Below are 22,568 nucleotides of genomic sequence, written 5' to 3' on the forward strand. Positions count from 1 at the left end.
ACAGGTGTGAGCTACCGTGCCCAGCCTACTGAGCTGCTTTATAACAGCCTGGATGATGGCTTGATCTCACATAATGTCTTCAGGAAGGTCACATGGATGCTTGCATCTCAGAACAGTATGTGGGGTGGGGCATGAGGTGGAGAAAGGAAAATAACTAATTAGCCAGTCCCTTCCTATCCACCACCTCCTGCTGGGCAAAGTTGGCGACAGGGGGTTTTAGTTTCTCCATGCTTTCTAGATGCATCCCCCGGCCTCTTCAGGTGAAGCTTCTTCTAGCCAATTAGTACTGCATGGAGAGCAATTTGGCCTGTAGTACAGGCAGCAACAATGGCAGCAATGAATTGACTTTGTGACTGCAGGACCAGCACAAGCCATGGATGGGGCCAAGCCAGCCAGTGGGCAAGAGAGGTGGGCAGCTCTGTGGTGGTACAGAAACTGAGTCAGAGACAAGCCCTAAACTCAGGCCTCACATTTGAATATAAATAAGCTCATTTCAGCACAGGTGCAAGATGCAGTGACTGGCAAAGTCATGTGAAGTCCTTTCTGATCCTTTGCAAACTCATGCCCTTAGTTTTTGGGGTTTGGATGGGTTGCTATTTTGTTGTTGTTTTTGTTTGTTTGTTTTTTGGTATGTTTGTTTGTTTTTGTTGTTAGACACAAGGTCTCTCTCTGTCACCCAGGCTGGAGGGCAGTGGCACAATCACAGCTCACTGCAGCCTTGAGCTCCTGGGCTCAAGTGATCCTCCCACCTCAGCCTCCCAAGTAGTTGAGACTATAGGCACGTGCCAACACACCCAGCTTATTTTTTTATTTTTTTTTTTTTGCTTTTTTTTTTTAGAGACAGTATTTTGCTATGTTGCCCAGCTGATCTCAAACTTCTAGCCTCAAGCAGTCCTCCTGCCTTGGCCTCCCAAAGCACCGGGAGATTTTGTTTTTAAAAAAAGACGAAGCAGGCTGGGTGTGGTGGCTCACACCTGTAATCCCAGCACTTTGGGAGGCTGAGGCGGGCCAATCACGTAAGGTCAGGAGTTTGAGACCAGCTTGGCCAACATGGTAAAACCCATCTCTACTTAAAAAAAAAAAATGATAATAATTAGGCAGGCGGTGGTGGCTCACACCTGTAATCCCAGCACTTTGGGAGGCCAAGGCTGGTAGATCACATGAGGTCAGGAAATCAAGACGAGCCAGGCCAACATGATGAAACCCTGTCTCTACTAAAAATAACAAAAATTAGCCAGGTATGGTGGCATGCAACTGTAATCCCAGCTACTCAGTTGGCTGAAGCAGGAGAATCGCTTGAACCTGGGGGGTGGAGGTTGCAGTGAGCTGAGATCACGCCACTGCTCTCCAGCCTTGGTGACAAAGTGAGTGAGACTCCATCTCAAAAAATAAAAGTAAGAAACAAAGCTACATAACAGCTAAAATGTTGACATTTCCTTAATGCATTAATTGAACCTGAGACATTAACCACAGATTTTCAGGGAATTATGCCTGTTCAACCAATAAAGCTGATGTAGAAAACCAGAATTGTTTTAAATTATGAATTCTATCCCATTGGGCACATTCTTTCAGCTCACTATTGCTATTCTGTCCTGTGGATTTTTGCTTAATTAGCTAGACAAATTGCACAAATTCTGCAATTCTATTTTTACTTTAACTATGGCCAAAGCTCCTTTTCCGTTTCTCATAGCTTTCTACCCTTCAGCTGCTAGACGTCCCCAATTATATGGCAACTCAAAGTGTGTGCAAGGGACAGAAGTTTGTATATCCGAAACTACAATTTGGTAAAACACAAGACAAAGGAGGGAGGAGAGAGAGAGAGGAATAAGAGTCCTATTTGCACTTACCATGAGCCAAATTGAATTTGGGGGACTTGAAATATTTTAATTGTAAAATGTACTATATCGGGCTTCATTACAGATTTTGCTCTTAAAGGTGCATTGAAATTGACCATACTATATTTTATCTAATTAGGAAAATTCTCTTTAAAGACCCTGCATTGAATCTTTTTCATGCTAAGTATCATTTTGTGATATGAATAATTGCAACTGATTTTATCTGTTGTATATACTCACATATATCCAGAAATCTTTCAGGAGGCTATCCCTGTATTTCACTTGTTTGGTTTAGGACTTAGTGTCCAAAGCGTGCTTTGCTTTTATATTAAATGAATAGTACAGTGCAATACAAGTCAATACAGACCAAAAATAGGAGCAACAACAGAAATGTATTCAATGGTATGAGAGTAACTTTGTCATGCCAACAAGGTCCTCCTTGTACCTCCTTTGTACCCATTTGTCCTGGGTACAATGTACACAAGACAATGCACAGTCACTATATTTTTCTGGATTTGCATTCAGTAAACCAACATTCATGTGGCATTTGAATACCAAGACAGGGCGAAGTTTAGACAGTCACCTTTCATTTTCATCTTTCATTATAATGAGACTTGATGGAACCAGCTGTCTTTGAAATGCATAGCATGAACATGCCCATTTAACTCCCTGCTCTGCCAAAGGCCTATGGAGGAGCAAGACTGATTGTCTTGATGTACAGAGAGCCAGCACAGTGTTCATCTATAATACGACTATGGAGAGGGGAGAGACTTTTAATAAAAATATCCTGCACTCCAACATGAATCTTTCAGACTGGATGAGGAAGGATTTCTTAGACACCCAAGCTATTAACACTCGGCGGCCAGTCACGGAGTACACTGCCAGGCACACAAAAGGCTCCCTCAAAACCATGCATTGTTTTAGGTCTTTAACTACTTTCCAATTTATTCATTTTTCTGCAGTACAGTAGGAAAGAAACTTGCATAGATGAGAACCACATAGGAAAATATGCTAGGGATATGACTATTTTTTAATTTTTTAACTTAAACCTTATTTTTTTAATTAATTATTAAACTATTGATTATTTTTTAATTTTACAAATAACGGCCAATTGTATAAAAATAATTTGTTCAATAATTCATTCTTTCTCCACTGATTTAAAATGCCTCCTTTGGCAGGGTACAATAGCTCATACCTGTAATCCCAGCATTTTGGGAGGCTGAGGCGAGTGGATCACTTGAGTCTAGGAGTTCAAGACCAGCCTGGACAACATGGCGAAACCCCATCTCTACAAAAAAATACAGAAATTAGTGGGGCATTGTGGCACACACCTGTAGTCCCAACTACTCGGGAGGCTGAAGTGGGAGGATGGCTCGGCCCTGGAGATCAAGGGTGTAGGGAGCCATGATTGTGCCACTGCACTCCAGCCTGGGTGACAGAGTGAGACCCTGTCTCAAAATAAAATAAAATAAAACAAAACAAAATAAAATGCCTCCTTTATTACTTGCCAATTTCCCATGTATAATCCTCATACAATTGAATACCTTAAGAGCAAAGACTGAGATTTCCCAAAGAAGCAGCAATTCTGCCTCAAGATACAGAAACCCTGCCCAAGTTTCCAGCCTGCCTGGCCTGGCCTACAGAATTCAGAATCAAGACTGCAATGTCAACTCTTTATTTCATTCTATTTGTCTCTTGGTCTATTCCTACACCAGCATCTCTCTCTTTTAATTAGTGAAACTCCATAGTTCATGTTCACCTCAGGGAAAGTGAAAATCTCTCCATTATTCTTTTTCAAAGTTTCTTGCCTTTTCTACTGCCTTTGCTTTTTAACTTTAGAATAAAATCTGCAACAGTATCATCATCCACATTCAGCCTCAAACGAAGTTCTTTCCCTTCTTTCTTTATCCAAGGTATACTAATTAAACATCTACTGTGTGGGGGCCACTGTGCCCAGGGGCTGCCCTCACAATGATCCCAAGTGTCACACAGCCACAGTCTAATAGACTACAGACTAGTTAATAGTGACTTTCTGGCCAGGCTTGGTGGTTCATGCCTGTAATCTCAGCACTTTCGGAGGCCAAGGTGGGTGGATCATTTGAGGTCAGAGGTTCAAGACTAGCCTGGCCAACATGGTGAAACCCTGTCTCTACCAAAAATACAAAAATTAGCCAGGCATGGTGGCATGCACCTGTAGTCCCAGCTACTTGGAAGGCTGAGGCAGGAGAATCACTTGAACCCAGGAGGTGGAGGTTATAGTGAGCTGAGATTGCACCACTGCACTCCAGCCTGGGTGACAGAGCAAGACCCTGTCTCGAAAAAAAAAAAAAAAAAAAAAGAAAAAGAAAAAAAATAGTGACTTTCCCAGTGCAATGTAATGGGAGAAATAAAGGATGGCTGGATGCTAAAAGGAAGGACTCCATCCAGATTTAGAGGTTCAGGAAAGGTTTCCTTAAGAAGTGAGAGCTAAGCCTCCACATAAGCAAAGGAGTTGGCCGGAAAATCAGAAAGGGGAGAATATTTCAGGCAGGCAGAAGAACAAGGTAGTAGGTAAGAAAAGGTAAGCTCAGCCAAGAGACTCAATGGAAAATGTCCAATGCGACTGGAAGGTGGAGGCCAAGGCCAGGGGCCTACAAGCTGTATTAGGGAGCCTGTATTCTTTCCAAGAGCAACGAGCTGCCTTAGAAAGGGTGCTGAGCAGAAGAGAGTAAGGAAAATGTGTCAGGATATCTAATAGTCATCGACTACCCAAATGTTACCCCATCCTTCCCACTGCAGTTTTGCTCTGTGGTGAGGCAGGGCTGTGTGAGTAGCTCTGGCGAAGGAACAGTGAGTAGAAGTGATCTGTGACATTTCCATGGTGAAGCTTGTAAAAACTGGTACTTGACCAGGCACAGTGGCTCACGCCTGTAATCCCAACACTTTTGAAGGACTAGGTGGGAGAATCACTTGAGGCCAGGAGTTCGAGGCTGCAGTGAACTATCATTGTGCCACTGCACTCCACCCTGGGTGACAGAGACCCTGTCCTCCAAAAATAAAAAAATAAGGAAATTTAAAGCTGGTTTTTGACCTTCCACACTGGCTGCCACAGCAATCTGGAAGCCATGTGCTGAGACGGTGGCCTCCATGCATGGAAGCAGCCGGGATTCCCATGTCACCACATGGACAGCTGCCCTGGAGGCTCACCCAACCCACACTGGAGTTTTCATGAGCCAAAAAGAAATCTTTGTCATGTAAGCCATTGAGGTATCAAGGTTTATTTACTGCAACAGGTGCAAACTGACTAATAAAGTTTGCAAACATGATCCAATGATTGGGATCCAAGTTTCCAAAGCTCTAAGACAACATTAAAAATCCTTGTCATCTCTAGCAAAAAAACATTGTCTTCCTCCTTTTGAAAGAAGGAACTAAGATAAACATGTCACTGCTTTGCCTTTTCAGGGGGTTACAACTACTTCACTGATGAACACATTGCTCTGCTGAGCAGATGTGAGATTCCTCCTGCTTAGAGAACTGTAAGTAATCTGTGATATTCCTCTCTCTCTTTTTATTCTCCTTGGTTCCACTTGCCTTGATGATGTATGTGCCTCTTTGTTCTTTCAGGCCTGGCCCTTCTCCCATCCGTCTTCAGCAGTGAGGTGGTCCTGATGGTAACTCAAAGGTGGCCATGCAGCAGCTATAGCCACAAACCGTGTCTTCACACCCAGCCCTGCTGTCCCCTCCCAGGGCAGGACAGTCTCCTAATACTGCTGCTCCTGCAGGTGGAGGAACCTAAGGTCAAGCCTTGCCTGGTCTCTTACACTTTGCATGAACTTGGATCCATTCCCTGACTTCTCTGTGACTTAGTTTCTTCTTCTGCAAAATGAGGATGATAATGCCTACTTAAGGGTCCTATGGAGATTTATAGGGAATAACAAATATAAAATTCCCAGCTCAGCGCCCGGCATAGGATAGGAACCTCCTAAGTCTGTATTCCTTTTTCTCTTGTCCTTTCTTCTGAGGAAGAAACTGAACCTCTCAGATCTTCATGGTTTAATTCCACATCTATCTATCTAGGCCTTTTGATGGGTACAACTCCATGCTTGAATGTAGAGGATGCAAAAGATAGAACAATCTAGCTGGGGAGGCGATAGGTACTCATGGGGAAAGGTTAACAGGCTTATTAATTAAATGTGTAAATGCCCAAGTGTTTAATATAGACCACAAGTACTCAAGAAGTTCAAAGAAAGAAGAGATACAGCTGGGCTCCTGGGATTCAGGCTAAGGATTCAGCACAGGGAAATGGGAAGACAGAGGCCCTTCCCACCTTCCTTCCCAAGGCCAAGTCTCCCCACTGCTGAGTTGGCCACTCTTTCTAATCCAAGATGGTCATCAAATTAACAATGAGGGAGATGGAGAGAGATTTTCTGACCAGCTCAGTCCACTCAAACCAGATACGTCCACAGGTACTATCCAATGATTCAGAAAAGTATAACAAGTACACTTTTGAATGAATTTGCCCACCTAGCCCATGCTCTTGAAAGGCCTGCTCAAGGGTAGATGTACTGGTTGCACTTCACATTGAAGGTTGGGACTTTGCCTGGCACAATTTGCTCAGGTAGACCCTAACATCTGCACCAGTCATACAAAGAGGATTCCCAAAATAGCGTAAGAGATTCCCATTGCTCTGTAAATATTGCACACAAATGCCATCAAGCTCCTAATTCTGGCGGCGTTAGCTCCTTATTGATAATAACACCTTCAGCTGGTTGAACTGTTTACGTGGCTATGACCAGCACATATAATTTTTGTCAAAAATCTAGCAAAGCTCCAGCCACCATTCCCAAAGGAGAACATGGATTTTTGTGTGATCCTATAACATTAAAAATGCAAAACTATGCAAAGTATGTCATATATCCACTTACATAAGATTCTAACATCAAATACCACAAAGGCCTTGATCAAAGCAAAACAGGTCAATAGTGACAGGTCAGAAATTTTGTTTCTGCTTCTTTCCAACTCCTCAGGTACATGGAAATTTGAGGGAATAGAAGGCTCAAATTCAGATTTTAAGGTAGGCAGGACCCAATAGCTGCTAAAAAACTAACAAGTTCTTAAGAGGGACTGGTTAATAGACGTATAGTGTTATCAACAAAGGTGGGCAACAATCCCTCAGTTCTTTCTCCATATATGAACAACATATGGACCCCACATGTTCAGACCTGGAAGGTGGCCGAGTAGTGATGAGTGTTCTTTAGCATCAGAAAGCAGTGAGGACGGTCAGGAGACAACAAGACAAAGAAAACACTAGTGTCATCCTTAAATGTTGTAAGAGCCGTAGCGTGAAGAGAGCTAGGTTTTCCCCATAGTTCCGAAGAGCAGCACTAAGACCAACAGATAAAAGTTACCAGAAGACAAATTTCACCTACATGTGAGGGAGACTTTTCAAGTAATTAAAGCCATTCAAAAACTGGAAGAGCCACAAGAGGTGATGAGCGTCCTGTCACTGACGAATTCCTACAAAGGCTGCCTTTCACTTTCTTGGCTGCATGGAAATTCAGGGAATCACGAGATTCTTCAGCCTTCGAAGTCAGGTTTTGTAGAGAATTTCCACATGGACAGAGAGGTTAGGTTGGGTGTCCTCAGATGACTGCTCACAAGCTAACCAAAAATTCTTACTTCCTCTGATAATATTTTCTTCCACTACAAAGGCTAAGAATTTCCTGCATGCACGGCTTAATACCGAGGTGATGGGTTGACAGGTGCAGCAAATCACTGTGGCACATGTTTGTTACCTATGTAACAAACCTGCATGTCCTGCACATGTATCCTGGAACTTAAAATAAAATGAAATAAAATTTTTTTAAAAAGAATTTCCTGCTTCAGATTATCAGTGAGCACCCTGATCACATCATTATCATTTCTAGTCTTTTTCCCAACTGACAGGTCCGGTGCTCAATGGCATTTGTGATTCTTTCCCCACCCCATCCCAAAGTCACACCGGCACTCATGCTAAAAGCTGTCCACTATAAACCTCATCATTTATAATGCAAAAAGGGAATCATTGATTTTGTGCTGATTAGTCATCATAATGCTTTTCTCTTATATGTACTTAATCACTGTGGTTTCTCCGAGGATGGAAAGCTTTCCTTTCTGTGGGAGGATCTAAATAGCTCTCTAAACAGACACCAGCTGGGCAAACAGTGCAGAGAATTTCGGCACAATGTGATAAGAGCAGCCGCACCCGCAACCCAGGTCGCTTCTCAGTCCAGCAGCCAAATTAGAAATAGCTACTGAGCAGATTCTTTTGATCTAACCGTAGGATGCATCCATTTCTTTCTTTCTTTCTTTCTTTTTTTTTTTGAGACAGAGTCTCACTCTGTGACCCAGTCTGGAGTGCAGTGGCGCGATCTCGGCTCACTGCAACCTCTGCCTCCCAAGTTCAAGCAATTCTCCTGCCTCGGCCTCCCAAGTAGCTGGGATTACAGGCACCCGCTACCACACCCGGCTAATTTTTTGTATTTTTAGTAGGGACGGGATTTCACCATGTTGGCCAGGCTGGTCTTGAACTCCTGACCTCAGGTGATCCACCCACCTCAGCCTCCCAAAGTGCTGGGATTACAGGCGTGAGCCACTGTGCCCAGCTAGGATGCATCCATCTCTTAAGAGAATGCTACATCCAGTTTCACAGTTAGTCGCCAAACCTGAAAATCATCCATGTATCATGGAATCGGAATGTGTCTGTCCCAGGATGGGAACTGGACAGAGCTGGTGCAGCACCCAAGCAAGGAGGAAATGATAAAACATCAGCCATGGGACGGGGGTAATGAAATGTTTCCCTTTAGTCCTCATTTCGGCGGCAGCCTTTCCCATCCTGCCCGGCATCTTCATGCTGTGCTAATAATCTTTGTACAGGGGTAAGGCCTTCCGTGTTTATTTCTTCCTTTTGTCCAGAAGGAAGCCACAGTAGTTTGCAATCTTAAACACAGGAAACACAGAACTCAGAATCCAAGAAAGCATACTTTGCCTCTCTCTCTCTTAGGAAGTCTCAGCAACTATTGAACAAGCTGTGCCCACCCAACATTATATACTTGTTTGAGGCAGAATGAGATAGAATGAAAAGAATGAATGAATGAATGAATGACTCCTGTAAGATTGCAGACTGTTGATAACCAGGTAGAAATCATCCCTTTAGGAATGTTCTAGCATGTGCATGGGTGTAGATGTGAGAAGAATCACAGCCTCCTCATGTTTAGGGAAACAAGGGCTGGCCAGGGGTCTTTGCTAGAGGTTCCTTGAGGCTGGAGTTAGGACAAGTATTTCCAGCTCAATGCACCATGGGACACTGAAGCTAAAGGAAGAGACAGAGCAAACAAGGTCTTTAACACCAAGGCCACCTAGCATGTGACTGTGAGGATAGTCACCCTCCAAGGTAGGTCACATGAACTTAGAGCCCACCTTTTTAAGGGCAAGACTGTTTGGCTTCTTGCTCTGGTGGAGGAATGAAGCCAAATCTTTAATTTGCATTTCCCAGTTGAGTGCAATCAATCTCTTTTGTATCCTGAAATATTGTGGTTGCCTTGATTGGGTAGTATCTTTACATGCTGAATTCCAAACTGCCAGCTACAAACACACTTTCTTTATTTGCACCTTGTCTTTATATAGCCTAGAACACACTCAGAGAAGGGTGAGCTACATTCTGAAAGGGGTACACAGCTTACCTGGTTTTGCCTACATTAGTGAAGCAAATGGGTCCACCCAGTTGGGTCTACCCAGTCCAAGTCTCAATGTTGAGCCTTGACCAGAGGTTAAGTACAGGATGTGGTGAAAACAGCTGAAACATTAAACCCCCTAGGAACTGAAAACCACACTATGTGTGTTATTTGTTCTCCTAGGAATTGACGTGGGCATCCAAATCTAAGAAGTATGTTTAGCAAGATACTGATATCAACAAGGGGATGAGGCCCAGGGCATTGTTGGGGCAACAAAAAGCTCCCCTTCCTTCTTTCTAGAAAAGAGGAAATGAGTCATGCTGAGTGCAGGGTTCTGGGGAGGAAGCGAGGGAGGCAGGCAGGGATTTGTTCTTGGAACAGAAAAGCACAAGCAAGCTGAGTGGGCATCCGCCTCAATGCATGGCACTGACCATCCTGCAGACACAGGTGCTGAAGGAGCCTCAGAACGCAGCTGGCATCATAGGCAGCACTCACAGGCCCACGGAGCCTCCCCAAGCCTGCTTCACCATGTCCCTCCATGCCCTGCCCACTTTCCTAACCTTCTCCCCCAGGAGTTTCCACCAAGAGGAGGAGCAGCTGAGCTCATGGTACCTGGAGTTCTGTTGCACACACAGCTGTGCAGGCCCTGCATCGCCCTCAGGCCAGGACAACACTGGGGCTACATTCACCCAGCTCCACCACCTCCAGTTGCCCCATGCTGAGAAATGGCTTCAAGGAGCAGCCCCATCCTGTGGCCTGGATTTCTCTAGGTGGGCTCAACTCACCCTCTTCCGTGTGTTCTGCTCTTGTTTCTGCAGAGGCTATGCTGAGATGTCACTTTCTTTTTTTCAGGGAACTTAGTCTTGGCCTCTCCTTTTGAACTGCTCAAGGTCCCCTTACATGTGTTCTTCACTGAGGCTTTTTTGCAGAGGTTTGCTTCCCCGGAGATTAATAAATGCCCACAGCACACTTTGCTGAGGACGCTGGGTGACACTCAGAGAACTGTCTGTGTCTCTCTACCCTCCATGCTGTCTAGCAACCACATTCTCCATAGCAGTCTGTGCTCTGAAAGTTACAGGAGAGGACTCGCTGGGAAAAACGATTTTTTCAACTGGACTCCAAGTTGGAAACTGTCAAGTGGAAACATAAATACAATGAAAGGCTTAGGAAGAAAACTCAACAATAAATCTCAAGAAGCAGAGAATAGAATGGTGCGTGTCAGGGGCTGTGGAGGGGGAAAAAGGGGAGGTTTTCAGTGGGTATAAAGTTTCAGTTATGTGTCTCCACCCAAATCTCATCTTAAATTGTACTCCCATAATTCCCATGTGTTGTGGGAGGGACCTGATGAAGATGATTGAATCACGGGGCAGTTTCTCCCATACTGTTCTCATGGTAGTAAATAAGTTTCACGAGATCTGATGGTTTGGTAAGGGGAAACTCCTTTTGCTTGGCTCTCATTCTCTTTCTTGCCGCCACCATGTAAGAAGTGCCTTTCGCCTTCGGCCATGATCTTGAAGCCTCCCTAGCCACGTGGAACTGTGAGTTCATTAAACCTCTTTCTTTTGTAACTTACTCAGTCTCGCATATGTCTTTATCAGCAGCGTGAAAATGAACCAATACACAAGATGAATGAGTTCTAGAGATCTGCTGCACAATATCATGCCTATAGTTCACACAGTATCACACACTTAAGAATGTGTTAAGAGGGCAGATCTCATCTTAAACATTTTTACCGCAAAAAATAAACATATGATAAAATTAAGAACACAAGGAAACTTTTGGAGAGAATATGTTCATTACCTTGATTTTTGGGATAGTATCATGGGTATATGCCTATTGTCCAAATTCAAATCGTACACATCAAACATGTGCAGTTTTGGTTTTGGTTTTGTTTTGACACAGGGTCTTGTTCTGTTGCCCAGGCTGCATGAAGTATAGTGGTGCAATCATAGCTCACTGCAGCCTCAAATTCCTGGGCTCAAGCAATCCTCCCATGTCAGCCTCTCATGTAGCTGGGACCACAGGCACGTGCCACCACACCAGTCTAATATTTCTTATTTTTTTGTAGAGACAGTCTCACTTTGTTGCCTAGGCTGGTCTCAAACTCCTGGGCTCAAGCAATCCTCCTGCCTCAGCCTCCAAAGTGCTGGGATTACAGGTATGAGCCCCTGTGGCCTGCCCAGTTTTTCAAATGCATCAATTATACTTCAATAAAGCTGTTTTCCAAAAAAAAAAGAAAAAGAAAACCCAACCATAGCTGGTGATGGGCTGTGAAGTGGGAGGGAGGATTCCTCCATGGCTCCCCGACTTTGAACTTGCATGCCTAGGTAAATGGCAAACCAGGGAAGACACAATAGAGGCGGGTATTGGTGGATTTCCACCCACAACTGCCACACACAGGCAACCACTATATGAAATGTTATCACCTCTTTGTTCATGATACATATATGCAGTGATGTGATGGTAAATGTTTAGCAACCACATCTCCAAAAAATTGAATGTATGCATGTGGGTGTATCTATTCCTTTATAAGTTTACTACAAATTTTTAAAATTTTTCCCAGCTTAATTAAGGTATAATTGACAAATCAAAAGTATACATATTTATACTGTATAATGTGATGTTTTGATCTATGTACACATTGTAAAAGATTACATCAAGCTAAAATACCCATCACCTCACCACACATACTTAGCTTATGTTTGTGGTAAGAACACTTAAGATCTACTCTCTTAGCAACTGTCAAGTATATGATACTGTCATGATCTGAATCTGTGTGTCCCTCCAAAATGCACATGTTGAAGCCTAATCCCCAATGCAATAGCTTAAGGGACCTTTAAGAGGTGAGAAGGTCATTGGGGTGGAGCCCTGGCAGATGGGATTAGTGCCCTTATAAAAGAGGACTGAGGAAGCTCATTCTTCCCTTCTGCCATGTGAGGACCCAGCTAGAAGGCACCATCTATGAAGCAGAGAGCAAGCCCTCGTTAGACACTGAATCTTCTAGCACCTTGATCTTGGACTTTCTCAGCTGGAAAGTTCAGGACTTTCCAGAACTGTGAGCAATAAATTTCTGCTGTTTATAAGCCACTCGGTTTATGATATTTTGTTATAGCAACCCAAACAGACCAAGACAAATCCATTAACTATAGTCATCATGCTGTGTCTTATAAATTTTTTGACATAAAGGATGTATAGCACCCAATTTCAAATAATAAGATTGAATTTTATGTAAATTGGTAAAGTCAGTTGATTCTTACAGAATGGTTTTGTTGATATTTGCCAAACCACTGTAACTGCAGCCAACATATGGTTGCAACTGATGAACAAGTGTAGTTCCAATATGAATGCTGGTTAATATTTTTATTTACATTAACAAGCAAGAAGAAAGCAAAATAAATGATAAAGACATGGTGGAAAACATTTTCATCATTCATAAGGGCGACTCTTTGTTGAATCAGGTAGTTGTCAAATACTAGAAGACTGTTTCCTCAATTTTTGTGCCATTTACAATGCGGCAGCTGAAGACATGGCAAACTTTTAAGTCGAATCTGCATGATTAACATTTCCCCCCACTTCCTTGTGTCTATATAATCAACAAAACAAGCAAGCTCTGATTGGCAGCATTTGTCAATTTTTTTGGTGTAAATACTCCCACTGTGGCCTATTCCAAGCTACCAAGGTGATATCACTGAACACAGAGCTGCAAAGAGATGTACAGTAGCACACCAGAGTATTGTATTTTCACCACACAGATGCAATAGCTGGCCGGCTTCGGTGGCACACGCCTGTAATCCTAGCACTTTGGGAGGCTGAGGCAGGCAGATCACCTGAGGTTAGGAGTTCCAGACCAGTCTGGCCAACATGGTGAAATCCCATCTCTACTAAAAATACAAAAATTAGCCAGGTATGGTAGTACACACCTGTAATCCCAGCTACTTGGGAAGCTAAGGCAGGAGAATCGCTTGAACCCAGGAGGTGGAAGTTGCAGTGAGCCGAGATGGTGCCATTGCACTCCAGCCTGGGCAACAAGAGCAAAACTCCATCTCAAAAAAATAAAAATAAACAGACACAATAGCTATAAATAACCTTAAAAGCACAGCTAATAATAAAAGGCAGTAAAATGATTAAGAAATGATGAGTTTAGAATGTTATCATCAAATTCAATATAATTTATTTAACAATAAGTGTAATTAATTTTTAATCATGGCTGTGTTTAACAACTGGCTTGCAAAATTCCTGAAAAGTTAACTGTTGGTTCTTGCATGCCAGTTCAACCCAGCCTCAACACACCATGACATAAATGCCCAAACAATACGTTATTTTGTTTTTGTACTTTAGAAAATGGTAATATGCTGCATGCAATCTGGGAGTTGCTTTCTCATACCACATTATGTCACTCTTGTCTTTTGACCCTCAACATCGTCCTTGCCCCTTCTTTGCTCTCAGCTGATGTATCACAGGATGGGGAAGCCTGGGAACAATCCTTAGGGTCTCTGTTCTGGGAGCACCAGCAAGAAGCACATGGTGGGACAAACATGGATTTCACTCTTCCTGGGGCAGCGACAGCAGCAGATAACCGGGCTTCTGCAGTAGCAATAGTGGCTTCCTGATACCTCCTGACTTCTGAGGAGCACCACCTCCCTTGGCTTTTGCTTCCTGACCATCCCTTGCAACCATTTTCTTTCTTTCTTTCTTTCTTTTTTTTTTTTTTTGAGACGGAATCTCACTGTCGCCCAGGCTGGAGTACAGTAGCGCCATCTCTGCTCACTGCAACCTCCACCTCCCAGGTTCAAACGATTCTCCTGATTCAGGCACCCGCCCCCACGCTCGGCTAATTTTTGTATTTTTAGTAGAGATGGGGTTTCACCACGTCGGCCAAGATGGCCTTGCAACCATTTTCTAGGCACCTAATTTCCTGAAGTAAACCCTTCCTGCTGGAAATACATAGAATGGTTTCTGGTTCTCAGACTAAAAGGCTAGAATGTATTCATGTTAATGCTTGTTGCCTACTCTCATCATTTTCACTGTGGTATAATGTTCCATTTTGTGGCCATATCCCACAGGATTCTCCCTAACTTGGCTCCATTTTACACCCTGCCTGCCCAGCCTCTGATACTTTTCATAGCCAGTGTTCTCAGATTAGATTAATAGAGACCGTGCTGCGGTGTTTACCCAAATGGTTCTCATGCTTACCCATTAGCGTCCTCAATCCTTGATCTCATTCCCCCTCCTTTTCCCATAGATGAACCAGTGGATCCTGCTTTCCAGTCTTTCACCCTTGGCTTACAGGCTACCACGAGTTGAAGGAGGGTCTATTGCTGGAGAAGACTGGTTCATAGGAGTCAGCTCAGGCTCGCAGCTGCCAACATGAAAAAAAAATCATCTCAGAAAAATGTAGCTCAGCTGCTTACAGTAAGTCATTGTTATACCTACGTTGATCATTGTGGGACACAGATGCAACCGTTTCTCTGTGCTAACAAGCTGATTAAGCTCAGCCAGGACTTCTCCGGAGGGTCCTCCCTCTCCCCACATAATCTATGTTGAGACGCTCAGCACAGAAGTTAGTGCGTTGCTGGGACAAAAAGAAGTCTCTCTTTAGAGGGTTCCTAGCATCACCAGAACTCCCAATTCTCCTCTACCTCTTTGTATCCCTTTGTATCATTCATTCCTCATTCCATGTTTCGTGTCACTGAGCCTTTCAAAGAGGGCAGATACAGCTCTCTATATTTCACAGAGAGCTCTAGAATTGCAATTACATCCATGACACATATTTTCATACCCCTCAATTCTAGGGCACTCATAGACCACAGTAAGAGATGCTCCTGCTCCTTCTGAGGAACCCCAACAGGCAAGATGCACCCCCTGACTGCCCCACCAAGAGCAGACCATCTGCCCTCTCTGACGGCGTGCTTCACTCTGTCAACATGAAGTGGCATGTTGTTCCTGAACATCCCAGGATGGTCTGTGCTTCTGTGCCTTTTGCCTATCCTATTTCTGCTTCTGGGCACACTTTTTCTCTCCTTGCCTTTGGGTTGAAGCCCTGCTCACCCTTTAACACCCAGTTCATTCTGAGTTGGACCTCTGGAAGGATCAGAAAGTGTCCTCCATGCAGACACCACACATCACTTCACCCTCTTTTTCCCAAGGCAAACAACACTAACCTAGTCCAGCTCATGTTCCTGTTAGGCCCAGATATGCCTCAAAAACTCTAGCAGAGGGCCGGGCGCGGTGGCTCACGCTTGTAATCCCAGCACTTTGGGAGGCCGAGGCGGGCGGGTCACGAGGTCAGGAGATCGAGACCACGGTGAAACCCCGTCTCTACTAAAAATACAAAAAATTAGCCGGGCGTGGTGGCGGGCGCCTGTAGTCCCAGCTACTCGGAGAGGCTGAGGCAGGAGAATGGCGTGAACCCGGGAGGCGGAGCTTGCAGTGAGCCGAGATTGCGCCACTGCACTCCAGCCTGGGCGACAGAGTGAGACTCCGTCTCAAAAAAAAAAAAACTCTAGCAGAACAGCGCCCCAGGCAGCATTTCCCAGTCAGTCACATGAGCAAGCAAGATACATGCCTCTCCGTGTCCCTGTCTAGGTTTCTTCCTTTTCTGGAGACAGGCCGGGGGCTGGCAGCTGGGGCCCTGTATTGCTAAGTGCAATTCCAGGAGTCTGCAGAATGGAAGCCACATTCCTTTTTTTTTTTTTTTTTTTTTTTTTTGTTTAGACAGAGTTTTCCTTCATCACCCAGGCTGGAATGCAGTGGCGTGACCTTGGCTCATTGCAACCTTGGCCTCCTGGATTCAAGCAATTCTTGTGCCTCAGCCTCCCTAGTAGCTGAGATTACAGGCATGCATCACCACGCCCAGCTTATTTTTGTATTTTAGTAGAGATGGAGTTTCACCATGTTGGCCCAGGCTGGTCTCAAACTCCTGACCTCAAGTGATCCTCCCATCTCGGCCTCCCAAAGTGCCGGGATTACAGGTGTGAGGCACTGTGACTGGCCAGGAACCAAATCCTTGATGCCTCCAGGGCCCGAGGCCAAGCAGGCCTCCCTCTTCCTGTGCTCCCTGATCTGTGCTAAGATCAGGTGCTCCCTCTATTCCCCAATCCTAACCCACTTGGATGCACATGTGATTTTAGTACAGCTTCCTTTAATTTCATGTTTAATGATTTTTCGTAGTACAACTCTTTCTCAGAGCTGTATTTCTATGCTTTTTACCTTCATTGGCAAAGCTTCTGGAAACAAAGTATGTTAATGAAATTTTAAAAATAAAAAAAAATTACATAAAACCCAGTTGAGGTACCTCCATTTCCATAAAGCTTTCTCAGACACCACCAATCTGAAATACCCTATTCCATGACCTCTGCATGTTGTATAGGATTCTTTATGCCCTTGAGGGATGAGGTAAAGTCCTCCCCCTTAATTTCTGTCACTTTAAGAGCAAACGTAGTAACAGACAAGGAGCAGACTTACTGTTTATTATAAGAGCTGTAGATTCCCAAGTTCAGTGTTCATCAGCTAAAATGTAAACTCACTACATTCACGTTGGCACATCCAGGTTACCCCTGTGGGACTTGAGGAGCAAGGGGAACCAGTGCCAACATGACACTCATTCAGCTTGCTGTGCCATGAATAATAAAGTCCTTTGTCTCTGACCCAGGGATCTTGTGTCTTCTGCTAGCATCCATAAAACAGTAACAAGCTAACTTATTAGCTTCTAAGTAGAGTAAAATCTCAGACCCTTTGCAGGTCCTGGTCTGCCTTTTCTTCTTTGGGACTGGCCCCAGAGTCCAGCATAGGTAATGATTAGCATATATGTAGAAAGTAATCAAGTTCAATGAACTAGACTGAAGACAGGGAACTTTCCTTCTACTGAATACCACTTAGCCCAGTGTTTCTTTTTTTTTGGCCCAGTATTTCTTAACCTCAGCACTATTGACATTTGGAACCAGATAATTCTCTGTTGTAGGGGGGCTGTTCTGTGCATGATCGGATATTTAGCAGCATCCCTGGCCTCTACACAGTAGATGTCAGTAATACCCACCCCCAATCAAAAATGTCTCCAGACATTGCCAAATGTTCCCTGGGAGAGCAGTATCATCCCCTACACTCACCACTGAAAACCACTTATTTTACCTATCCAGAAGTGGGGGTGGGGTGGGGAGAAGGAAGCAAGGGGTTATAACTAAATTATCATTTAGTGGAGTTTGAGATGCTAATGTACCAGAGAGGTATAGAAATATTGCACTCACCTGCCTTTTCACTCAAGGATCACACGTGATAAGTCATGACATATTGCAGCCAACAGTAAACACAATCGTCGTGAGCACCCACGGGTGCCGGGCAGGAGCGTTCACTGCATCGTTTCATCCACACCCACAGCCATTCTGTGAAGTGGGTATTTCCATTCTGCAAGAACCTGAGGCACAGGGAGGTCACATGCCTTGCCAAGGGGAAGTTTGGACTTGAACACAGAGCTGTTGATCTCTGTCGCACTTGTTCTTAATTATTAACCTATTGTTAACGATCTGACAAAGAACATGGGTGATGACATGGAAGAGAGGGGATTGGAAGTTATGAAATGGGAAACCAAAGTTTACTTTGAGGGGGAAAAAAATCAAACTTACATGTCAATAGCATCCTCTTAAAGGTTGAAAATGTGTAACCCTTTGGATATTTTAAGAGCACATATAGTATCAGAATCTGTAACAACATGTACTTTAATTCCTACGTAAAATGTTAAAATACAGGCCCAAGTGAATAGCTCTCTTTCCTGCATCCAGAAAAATGTGAACCATCCAGTCTAGGAAGGAGCAAAGTGACAAAGCCTGTTTGAATAAACCCAATGCTACACTCCACTTCAACGGAGTACCTTTCCCATCTGGTGATGGGTTAAAAAATTGTCCCTAAAACACTTTTAAATCCACTCGTGACTTTGCAAAGTAGTAGCATCAGTGCTGGCCTGAGTCCCAGCAGTTAGACACATACTGATCCCCCAAACTGATTACTAATTGACACTAGATTCTGGTAATTTCAAGGGCAGGTCAATTACTGACTGCCTATAGAATTATTAGTACAAAGGTGAGTAACCCCTAAGGAAAAACACTATTTTGACTTTATTTAAACTTTTCCCTGAGAAGCTGACATTCCCCTACATCATTAATTCTCAGAAATATTTTTAATGCACTATAATATTTTATCTTGGAGGCAGAGTAAAATAGCAAAAAATAAGAAAGGGGAAGAGAGGGCGTGGAAGAGAGGGGCAGTCGCAGTCATTGCCATATTCGGTGGAGAGCCAAAAATGAGAATACATAATTATGTTTAAAATATATGGGGCTGGGCACAGTGGCTCACGCCTGTAATCCCAGCACATTAGGAGGCCGAGGTGGGTGGCTCACTTGAGGTCAGGAGTTTGAGACCAGCTTGCCAACATGGTGAAATCCCATCTCCACTAAAAACAAAATTAGCTGGGCGTGGTGGCAGGCACCTGAAATCCCAGCTACTCAGGAGGCTGAGGCAGGAAAATTGCATGAACCCGGGAGCCAGAGGTTGTAGTGAGCCGAGATCATGCCACTCCAGCCTGGGCAACAGAGTGAAACTCTGTCTCAAAAAAATATATATATATACACATATATACATATATATGTGTATATATATATGTATATCAATTAAAGATTTTAAAAGGGGTAAGTCAATTTCTCTCAGGAATCTTGAAAAACATAATCCAGAAAAATGAATGACTCCATAACTAAAATATTAACTATACTTAAAAGTAGAATTGATGTCCAATATTGATATATCCAGATAACTCATATTGACACAAATATCTCTCTCCAATAATTTTATTTTTTTCAATATAATTGTCTCATGTCTTCATTCTCCCAATCTTTACACTGTTCTCTTTCTTTTTACAGTAATATCATAGAAAATTTGGTAATACATTTGTATTCATTAATCTGACAAATAGTTATTGAGCACCTGCTCTGTGCCAGGCATTGGGATATAGCAGTGAATAAGACAAATCCTTGTCCACATGGGGCTTACACTCTAATTGGGGACATAGGCAATCTACAAGTAAACATACCTCAGGTTCCGTAGAAAGCACTAAATATCATCTCATTTAATTTTTCCAACTCTGTGTGGTAGGTCCTATTATTTTTCATTTTACATGTGAAAAAAAAAACAAACTAGGCTCACAGAGGTTAACTGGTTTGCCCAAGGACTCAGATGAGTGAGTGGCAGAACCAGGATTCAAAATCAGATATATCTCCTCCAAAGTCCAACATCGTCCAGCTGCAAGTTTTCAACAGCAATGCAGCCAGCATCCACTGATGACAGCTTATGTGCCAGGCCCTGGGGAATACAGAGGTGACTGGGGCCTGCCTCCAAGAGTTAGTGCAGCATCTGCCTGCCTAGGGGACACCAGGCTTCCAGTGTCTAACAGGACACCCACCTGCTCACCGGCATTCACTGAAAATAATAAATTCTCCCAATCTCAGGTCCAACATTCTGAAAAAAAATACCAAAAATTATTATTTAAAAATTATAGCAAAAGTTGGCCAGGCATGGTGGCTCACGCCTGTAATCCCAGCACTTTGGGAGGCTCAGGCAGGTGGATCACCTGAGGTCAGGAGTTCGAGACCAGCCTGGCCAACATGGTAAAACCCTGTCTCTACTAAAAATACAAAAATCAGCCGGGTGTGCTGGCACATGCCTGTAATTCCAGCTATTCGAGAGGCTGAGGCAGGACAATCACCTGAGCCCAGGAGGTGGAGGTTGCAGTGAGCCAAGATCGAGACACTGAACTCCAGCCTGGGCAACAGAGCAAGACTGTCTCAAAACAAATAAAAAATAAAAAATTATTGTAAAAGTGAAATTCAACAAAAGGATTAACATCAAGATTAACAAGAACTGATCCTGTGATTTCCCTACAAGGGGAGGAAAAGCTACGTTTGAGGCTCTTTGGATTTTTGCGGGGCTTTCTTTCCCCATTTTATTTAGAATAAGGCAATGGAAGTGGAGCTCTTCCTTCTATACTAAGCGCATTTTGAAAGGCTCATTGACTCCAAACATCAATGAGGAATGAAACATTACAAAGATGCTCCCCTTTAAACAAACATAAAGTCAGAGCTTTTAAATATTATGTGCTCCTTGTACAGGTATCCTAATTCAAGACAGCATCTCACACAAACTGGAGCTGGCGATCAGTCAAATAACCTGGCTGGGCACATCACTGATAAGGCCAATGACTCCCAGCACCTTCTGACAAACCTTTGTTTCCTGCTTCTTGTCTGAAGTACACTGTTTGCTTGGCAAAAGCCAGGAGACGTGAGAACCTCCCACAGCAAATGTTGATATAAAGAAAATGTCCTAAGTGACCAGTGATATTTATCCAGGTATTATTTCCACCACCTGTGCAGAGTTTACCAAGTAGGTGGGCAGGGTCGCTATCTTGGGTGCGTTCAGCTTGAGTTGCCCGGATACCACATCTTGAGTTCAACAGGGAACATAAATCTAATTGTTCCTCTCTTCACTTAAACCCTAAGGATTCCAAATTAGATCACATTGCTGAACCACATGAGTGAACCTTATGCATTTGACCTCTCAATGTGGTTTGCAAAGCTACCCTCTGGAACTAAAGGCAGGAAGCTTTGCTATCGAAAAGATGTTAGCGTCTCATCAAACACAGCCAACGTTCAAGAATCGTGCCCCTTGGCAGGAGCGTGTTTTAATTGCTGGTGATATTGCAGAACAGATTTCTGAAGTCTAATTTTCTTTCTGCAGCTAAATTTTCGACATATATTAATAACATCCTCATAAACGTCCATCTGTGGGCACAGTCATCGCTCCATAGTTGGCTTCACAGTTCTCAAAAAGAAAAAGAAGAAAATTTGGAAAAATTATTCCCGGAAAGGACATGATTATAAAGTTTATAGTAGAAGCAAACTTTCAAGTTACCACTCCTATAGAATGTTTAGAAAATTTTAAGATGATTAAACTTCATGGAAATTGTTAAGGTCTCTTTTCATGAAATTATTTTTTTCTTTTGACTATATTTCCATTTTATAGCACTTATCACAACAGTAATTAACGAATTAGCTGCATAATGATTTGTTTAATGTCGGTCTCCCTGCTCGTTCTGTAACCCCCTCCAAAGGGAGGAACCAGGACTGATCTGTTTACCTTCCCAATGCTCGGTATATTGACAAATAGCAGGGGCTCAAAAAATTTTTTTTTGCTGCTGCTATCTCCACAATAGGACTATGATTGCATTGTCAGAAGTGTCAATTAGCTACCTCAAAAGCACTTGGCTTCATTTAATGACTTCCTCTCATACTACAGTTATGCAAGATGTGACGGAAGTAAAGGAAACATGGAATCTCCTTGTATATTTTTTGCAACTTCCTGTGAATCTACGATTATTTCAAAACAAAGAGCTTTTCTATTTAAAACAACAACAAAAAAAGATTTTGCTCCCTGCCACCAGCTTCTTGGATTTCACCTAGATCTTAGGAACTTCCATCTCAATCTTCTCACACTCACAATATACTTGGCTTCCTGATTTCAGCAATGTTTTCCAGGAGGTTGACTTTGAACAACCCAATATGAGCTAGAAGCTCAGCGTTCCTTCCCGCCCACCCTTGACAAAGCAGATCATTTTATACAACAACAGCCACTTTTCTGAGATGGCCGGCCAAAATGCCAAGTGTGGTGCCAAGTTTTATACAACTGATTCCTTTCTGTCTCCTCCACACAGAGACCACCAAAAAGCTGTCACATGGTAGTAATTTTCAAGAACTCACTGGCACATCAAGGGTCAGGAAGAAATGTTATGTTGATGAGCTGGTCATTTGCTCAAGATTTCTGGTTGGCAAGAAAATACAGAGCATGCACACCCAGGTTCCCAGACGACAAACCACACACCCAAGTATTATTGAGCCTCATCTATGGCAGCCTCATGTTACACAATGAATCGGGCCACCGCCGAGCTGCCAAGAGCCTTGGAAAACTATGCAAAGTGCATTAAAATCAACAGAAAAACTTCTCGTGT

At 43.4% G+C, this 22,568-nt stretch overlaps 1 long non-coding RNA gene across 1 annotated transcript in view; it reads right to left on the minus strand.

The window, feature by feature from the left end:
- The window catches only part of LOC105738731, a 30,710-nt gene extending 12,758 nt beyond the window's left edge, over positions 1–17,952 (minus strand). Inside the window, exons 1-3 of the long non-coding RNA XR_001114581.2 lie at positions 17,770–17,952; positions 14,720–14,885; positions 3,031–3,123 (exon numbers count right to left, since the gene is read on the minus strand). This is a non-coding gene — a long non-coding RNA (uncharacterized LOC105738731). The remainder of the gene's footprint in view (positions 1–3,030; positions 3,124–14,719; positions 14,886–17,769) is intronic.
- Between the last annotated feature and the right edge of the window lie 4,616 nt (positions 17,953–22,568).

The sequence above is a fragment of the Nomascus leucogenys genome, chromosome 25, assembly GCF_006542625.1.
Source record: "Nomascus leucogenys isolate Asia chromosome 25, Asia_NLE_v1, whole genome shotgun sequence".
Classification (NCBI taxonomy): Eukaryota; Metazoa; Chordata; class Mammalia; order Primates; family Hylobatidae; genus Nomascus; species Nomascus leucogenys.